Consider the following 8175-nt stretch of genomic DNA (forward strand, 5'->3'; position numbering starts at 1 on the left):
TGTCTCTGTATGTTTGCCTCTTAATCTGCCTTCTCAAATTAAAAGGCCCATTGGTATGGATGAAAGAAATGTTTCTAACATTTAGTGAGTCAAACTGAAATTTTAATTTCTTTGTTTTAATAAAACACAAGCAGTAAAATGTGTATTCTTCTGTTCCCTTCAAACTGCTTCATTGAACTATTGGCAAAGACATTTCTGCTCTAGTTGAAAACAACAAAATAAAATATAGCTCATATTACAAAATGACCAGTGTGATTCTGTCATCTCTGATCTTATTTTTTGTTTTACTAATTATGGGAGAAAGAAAACCTTTTACTTGTTTGCTTTTCACAAAGATCTTATGGGCAATCTGACTAATTTATCTCAGCCTATATTCTAGTGGAAATAACTGCAAAATACTAGTCACAAGAAATTGCTACTGGCTATAATATTTGATTGATATTTCCTACACAAAAGCAGTTCCTAGTTACTAGCTGGACTTATAAACAGCTCCTAAAACCCACTGCCGTTGAGTAGATTCCAACTCATAGTGACTCACAAGGACAGCATAGAACTGTTCCATAATGTTTCCAAGTTTATAAATCTTTACAGAAGTAAATTGCCTCATTTTACTCCGTGGAGTGGCTTGTGGTTCCAACTGCCAACCTTTTGGTTAGCAGTCAAATTCTTTAATCACTAGGTCACCAGAGATCCTAGACAACTCCTCCTTGCCTTTTAATGCTATGTGAATATGCCCTCACTTTGAAACAATTGACTTAACCCTTACTCACTACAGATTCTTCATCACAATCACCTTCACTTGCTGCATGTGCATTTAGTTATTAAATCATTAGAAAGGCTTTGAGTCTTTTCTTGCATAAAAATAAGGCTTAATAAGAACCATTTGTACCTGTTCTGACTTAACTACACATTCAACTTAAAGATTTACTTAAAAACACACTTAGGAATGGATCTTCAAACTGGAGACTGCTTGTACATGATAGGAACCAGATTAAGAAAAGAGAGACTAGAAAGTTAACTTCCTTTGTAAAGGCTGTGTACATGGGAAGCATGAAAGAATCAGAGTCAAATTCTGGTAAAACCTCTTTTAACTACAATTTCTTAAGAACTGGTGAGAGCTCTGGTGATGCAGTGCATAAGGCACTTGACTGCTAACCAGAAGGCTGGTAGTTCAAACCCATCAGCCACTCCTTGGAAGGAAGGTTGGGCAATCTACTTCCGTAGTGATAACCACCTTGGAAACCCAAGCAGGGGTTGCTATGAGTCACATCCAACTTGATGACTATGAGTTTGTTTTTTTTAATACCTTTAGAATCATGCCAATGACACTTCTAGATTACCCGTGCTGCCCACATGATCGCATCTCCCCTCTTCCCTGACTCACTGCCCTGCTACCACACCATGAATACCATCAGGCAAGTGGTCAACTTTAGGTGGACCAGCCAAGCTGCGGTGCTGGATGTTAAGGAAGATAGAAAAAGAATTATTAGACTATAAAGGAGTTGGTGTTAGGGTTCTTGATATGAGCCACAGGTCATCACTTTTCACTAAAATTAACAACACACAGAACCTTGTACAGGAATTGTTAGCAGTTTCAGGCAACTACAGGGTGATTTTTGTGCAAGGAGGTGTCTCTAACCAGGTCAGTGCTCTCTCCTTAAACCTGATTGACCTGAAAGCATGAAGGTGTGCCGACTACATGGTGACAGGACCTTGATCAGCTAAGACTATGAAGAAGCCAGGAAGTTTAGGACTTGTGAATACTGTCCAGCCCAAACTGAGAGTTGTATAAAAATTCTAGATGTAAGCATCTGGACTCTCACCTTGTCACCTCTTATTTGTGTTACTGCACAAACCTTCATGGAGTAGAATTTGCTTTTATATCCAATGTCAAAGGAATATTTGTTTCTGACATGTTCTCAATCTTCCTATCCAAGCCAGGGGATGCATCCAAGTTTGGTGTAATTTTGGCTGGTGCTCAAAAGAATGCTGGCTCTGGTGAGGTCATGGTGGTGATCATTTCCAATGACCTGCTGGGGTTCACTCTCTGGCAATACCCTTTGGTCTAGAATACAAAGTGAAGGCTGGAAACAACTTGTACAACACTTGACAGTGGTTCAGCATCTAGGTCATGGGCCTTGTCCTGGAGTGAATTAAGAACAATGGCAGTACAACAGCTATGGAGGGGTAAGATGGAGAAATAGGTGGACAGGCTATACAGACCTTCTTTAACAAAGAAAAGATAAACCAATTGACACAGATACAGAAGATAATCCTGGAGCCCTGAGCTTTGAAAGGAAGGATACAGAAGTGAATTAAACACCAACTAGTAGAAGAACCTGAATGAAAACAGTGAATAAGGAGACAAATGGACCTGTGGACTGTCAGCTATCCTGAAGGCATGGATAGTTAGAATATTTCCAAGTGGTGTTAGGACCTGAAAATTAATCTAAATATTGGCCCTGCTCACCAAGGGCTGCATGGGCAACTGCACTGGTGGCTGATGACTGAAAAGAGAAACAGCAAGAAGGAGACAAACTGAACCATGGACTTTCAGCTATCTGGAGGGCAAAGCCATTTTGAATGTTTACCAGTGGCATAGCCATTTTGGATATTTAAAGCAACAGTGTTCTCATTCAGACTCCAGGGACCTAAGAATAGGGTCTGCCTCCTAAGGACAGCATGGACATGCCAGAGACTCATGACTGGAAAGCGTGTTTTTTTGTCCCCTGGTTTTACTTTTTTTTTAATTTTTAAAATTGTGTTTTTTGTCTATTTGAGCGTGAGACAGCAACCATGCACATGCAACCCTACCAGCACCTCCTACAACCCCACTTACTGAATGACAGCCACCACTTGCTTCTGCACCAACAGGCCAATGATACACAGCAGCCAATACAAACCCGACTCACCCTTAACTACTCCTCACAAACAGATAACAAAGATCTCTGCACTACTCTCATTCTCTGTCACACCTACCAGGAAACAGGTGGTGAATTCTTCCTAAGTGCTGCCAATTAGCAGAGGAGCACAGTACCCTGCTGACTCAGATACATACAAACAACACAAAGAAAATTAAAATCTTGGGTGAATCACTCCAACCTACAATCACCAATTAAATATAACACAAGAATGTCACAATATCTTAGACCATCATAGTTCACACAAAAAAGCAAGATAAAGCAGTAGAAGCAAGGAACCAGGATTCAGACCCACAACACATCCCCAAGGAAGAAGTAGCATTGGAATTCCCTGATAAGGAATTCAAAAGAATAATATTTAGATACCTTCAATGGATTGAGATACAGATCAAGGAAAACACTAACAAAATTAAGGAAAACACAGACAAAACCCTAGAACAATTTTGGAAGATAGTACAAGAACAAAATGACAAAATAAATGAAAAATGAGAAATGATACAAAATCTACAGATAGCAATCCAGAAGGTTAATACAAAATTTTCAGAAATAGATAACACATTCAATGGGCAAGGAGAAGAATTGAATAAATGGGAGACAGAATTAGTGAGATTGAAGACAAATACCTGAATACTTCTTTGAAAAGTGATCAATCAGAAAAAAGATCAAAACAAAATGAAGAAACCCTAAGATTCATGTGGGATACCATCAAAAGAATAACATATGTGTAATCAGAATTCCAGAACAGGAAGAGGCAAATAAAACCATACCCAAGGCAATGGCTAAAAATGGCAATGGCTAGGACTTCCAATACAATGTTGAATAGAAGTGGAGATAATAATAATATTATAACATTATAAATATGTAATATAATTATATATTTTATATATAATTTATAATTATATATAATTACATATATATATTTATAAATATATAATTATATTATATTATATATATTAAAGAGATTATAATGTCTTGTTCCCATTTGCAAGGGGAATAGTTTCAGTGTCTCTTCATTGACAATAATGTTGATTGTTGGTTTTGCATATATACCATTTATTATGTTAAGGAATTTCCCTTCTATTCCTGTTTTTCTGAGATTTTTTTTACCAAGATTGGGAATTGGATTTTATCAAATGCCTCTTCTGCATCAGTAATGTAGTGCCTAAGGCACTTGACTGCTAACCAGAAGGCTGGTAGTTCACCAGCCACTCCTCAGAAGGAAGGTTGGGCAATCTACTTCCATAGTGATACCACCTCGGAAACCCAAGGAGAGGTAGCTATGAGTTGGGTCCAACTTGACGGCACATAACAACAACAAAGCCAGGGCAACAAGGCAAGAAAGGGAAATCAAAGGCATACAAACAGATAAGGAAGAATTAAAATTATCCATATTTGCTGATGATATAATCCTGTACATAGAAAATCCAAGAGACTCAGCAAGAAAACTGTTGGAACTAACTGAGAGATTTAGCACAGTGGCAGAGTACAACATCAACACACATAAATCAGTTGGGCTCCTCTACACCAGCAGAGATTGCTGGAAAAGGAAATAAAGAAATCAATACCATTTACAATAGCTACCAAAAAAATAAAATACTCGGGAATAAATTTTACCGGGCACAAAAGACCTCTACAAAGAAAACTGCAAAACACTGCTCCAAGAAACCATAAGAGATCGGCATAAATGGAAGACTATACCATCCTCGTGGATAGGAAGATTGAACATCATGAAACTGTCAATACTACCCAAAACAGCCTACATGTTCAACCCAATCCCAATCCAGATCCCATCAACATTCTTTTTAGATGTAGAAAAGCCAATCATTAATTTTATTTGGAAAGGAAAGAGACCTCAGATAAGCAAAGCACTATTGAAGAAGAAGAACAAAGTAGGAGGTCTCACACTCCCAGATCTCAAAACTTACTGTGCAGCCACAGTAGTCAAAACTGTTTGGTATTGGTACAACCACAGACACATAGACCAATGGAATGGAATTGAGAACCCAGAAATACATCCATCGACCTATAGTCAACTGATCTTTGACAAAGGGCCGAAATCCATTAAATGAGGAAGAGAACATCTGTTTAATAAATGGTGCTGGCAAAACTGGATATCCATCTGCAGAAAAATGAAACAAGATCTGTACCTCACACCATACACAGAAACAAACTCCAGATGGATCAAAGACTTAAATGTGAAACCTAAAATTATAAAGTTCCTCAAGGAAAAACTAGGGCAAATTCAGGAGCCTTAAAACAGGGCATAAATAGACCATCAAGCATAACCCAAAATGCACAAACAGCAGAAGAGAAACTAGATGAATGGGACCTTCTAAAAATTAAATTTTTTATGTGCTTCCAAAGACTTCTGCAAAAGAGTCAAAAGAGAACCTACAGACTGGGAAAAAATATTCGGCAATGACATGTCTCACAAGGGACTTATCTCCAGAATTTATAGAAAACTCTAACACCTGAATAACGAAAAGACAAATAATCCAATTTAAAAATGGGCAGAAGACATGAACAGACACTTCATCAAAGAGAATACTCAGGCGGCCAACAAACATGCAGAAATGCTCACGATCATTAGCCATTACAGAGTTGCAAATCAAAACAATGAGATACCATCTTGCTCCAGCACTAGTAGTAAAGTTCAACAAGACAGAAAATAACAAATGCTGGTGAGGATACAGAGAGATTGAGACTCTCATACACTGCTGGTGGGACTGTCAAATGGTACAGCCACTGTGGAAAGCAGTGTGGCAATTCCTTCAAAAGTTGGAATTGGAAATGCCATTTGACCCAGCCATTCCATTATTAGATATATACCCTGAAGAAGTGAGAGCCAGGACAACAACAGATATATATGCACACCCATGTTCATTGCAGCACTATTTACAATAGCCAAAACATGGGAACAACCTAGGTGTCCATCAACTGAGGAATGGATAACCCAACTATGGTATATGCACACAATGGAATACTATGTAACCCTAAAGAATAATGTAGAATCTGCAAAACACCGCATAACATGGATGAACTTGGAGGACATTATGCTGAGTGAAATAAGTCAATCACAGAAGTACAAATATTGTATTAGTCCAAATATTGTACAAAGTCAAGAGAAGGTTTATATCTGGAAGGAAATTTTCTTTGTTGGTTAGAAGGGGTGGGATGGGAGGGGAGGGAACACACATAGATAGAGATAAGTATTGATTTGGGTGAAGAGAAGGGCAATATACCAAATGTGAGTGATCAACATGGTGGCATTGAGGAAGAGGAAGACATAGAGAGGTGCATGGGAGGTGCAGACAACAAAGATGAACTTTTTTTCACATAGAGTGCTGCATTGTCAGTGAAGGCAAACATGAATATACAGGTGGATACATGGATGGACAGGATGAACTATTCGGTATGTCTATGCAGGGAGGAGTGTGCCCATGTATAGGGTTGGCAGACAATGTTACTACAAGTATATTGCTATATTCCGTAAGAATTCCAAGGTATATAGTAGAGCTGACAAGGGACAAGGTTGTACTCACTTCTTGAGCACAGCCAGCTATGCAGAGGGAGCAAATAGTTGGACCTGTGTGCTTGGGACCATAGTTGCAGGGAACGTCAAGCTCAATTGACATAACATACTACACAAAACATTGTTCCACATCCTACTTTGGTGAGTAGCGACTGGGATCTTAAAAGCTTGGAAGCACCCATCTAGATGTCACAGTAGGTTTCTCCTCATCCAGAGCACAAAAGAGTGAAGAAAACCAAAGATTCATGGAAACAATTAGACCAAGCAATTGGTACACCATGTGATCTGCATCCTATACCACTATGAGACCAGAAGACCTAGGTGGTGCCTGGCTACTACTGTGAACCACTCAGAGGGGGATCTATGTAGGAGATCCTGGATAGAGTGGGAGAATAATGTGGAACAAAACTCAAAATCATTTAGGAAAAAAAAAAAGGGACCAGGTTTGCTGGTCTGATAGAGCCTGATGGAACCACTGAGAGTATGGTGCCCACCTGCCCTTCAGGTCTGGAATTGAACCCATACCTGTGGCTTCCAGCCAAACAAAAGAGAGGCATATGAGCTGAACATTTACACTAGGTAGATACACTCCTTGGAGAGAACAATCATGGGAGAATAGAAGGGCTAGGTATGCACAGGGAGACAGTTCAGGGGGCAGGAGTGTGTGGAGGGAAGGACATAGGAAAGAGGTAACTATGGTGAGGAAATGGCAGGGAGCTGTTGCATTGTGGTAAAGTGTAGTCAATGTAATGAGACAAAGTGTATGTGAACTGCTGTATGGAAAGTGAATTTGCTCTGGAAACTTTCACCCAAATCACACATACACACACACACACACAGATTTACTGCCTTGGAAACCCAAAGGGGGTCACTAGGAGTCGGAATCAACTTGATGGCAGTGAGTTTGTTTTCAGTAATGGCTGGTAATTATGAGTAATCTCTCCCTGTGTTTATTGGACATCTGAATATCTTCTTTGGTAATTTGTCTGTTCATGTCCTCTTCCCATTTTTCAATTGGATTGTCTTTTGATATTGAGGTGTTGAAATTTTCTACATATATTAGCAATAAGTTTGGTGGATATGTCATTGCCAAATATTTTCCCTCAATCTGTGGTTCTCTTTTTATTCTTTTGGAGAAGTCTCTCGATGAGCATAAGAATTTAAATTTTAGAAGGTCCCTGTCATCTAATTTATCTTCTGCTGCTTGTACATTTTTACTTATGTTAAAGAGACCATCTTTCCCTATTTAATTGGTTTCAACCCTTTGTCAAAGTTCAGCTGTCTGTAGGTGAATGAATCTAGTTCTAGATTCTCAATTATGTTCCACTGGTCTGGGTTATTGCTGTACCAATACCAGACAGTTTTGTAGGTGGCTGTTTAGGAGGTTTTGGATCAGGGAGTATGAGACTTCCTACTTTGTTCTTTTCTTCAGTAGTGCTTTGCTTGCCTGAGTTTTCTCCTTTCCATATAAAATTAGTGACTAGTTTTTCCATGTCTGTAAAAAATGTTGATGAAATCTGGATCCAGATTGCATTGGAGATATTGATTGCTTTGTAGCATTGACATTTTCACAATGCCCCGTCTTCCTATCCATGAGCATGGTATGTTCTTCTATTTTTGTAGGTCTCTAATAGTTTCTCATAGTACTGTTTTGCAGTAGTGTAGGGGGTGGTTCCACCTCTCTTTACTAGGAGGATATGGGGTACAAGGGGAACAAGAGGA

General features: G+C 39.0%; 1 pseudogene; it reads left to right on the forward strand.

The window, feature by feature from the left end:
* The first annotated feature begins 1401 nt into the window (after positions 1–1401).
* On the forward strand, positions 1402–2191 carry LOC103196187 (annotated as a pseudogene).
* Positions 2192–8175: the final 5984 nt, after the last annotated feature.

This window comes from Orycteropus afer, unplaced genomic scaffold (assembly GCF_000298275.1).
Source record: "Orycteropus afer afer isolate SDZICR_OR568_19922 unplaced genomic scaffold, OryAfe1.0 scaffold00063, whole genome shotgun sequence".
Classification (NCBI taxonomy): domain Eukaryota; kingdom Metazoa; phylum Chordata; class Mammalia; order Tubulidentata; family Orycteropodidae; genus Orycteropus; species Orycteropus afer.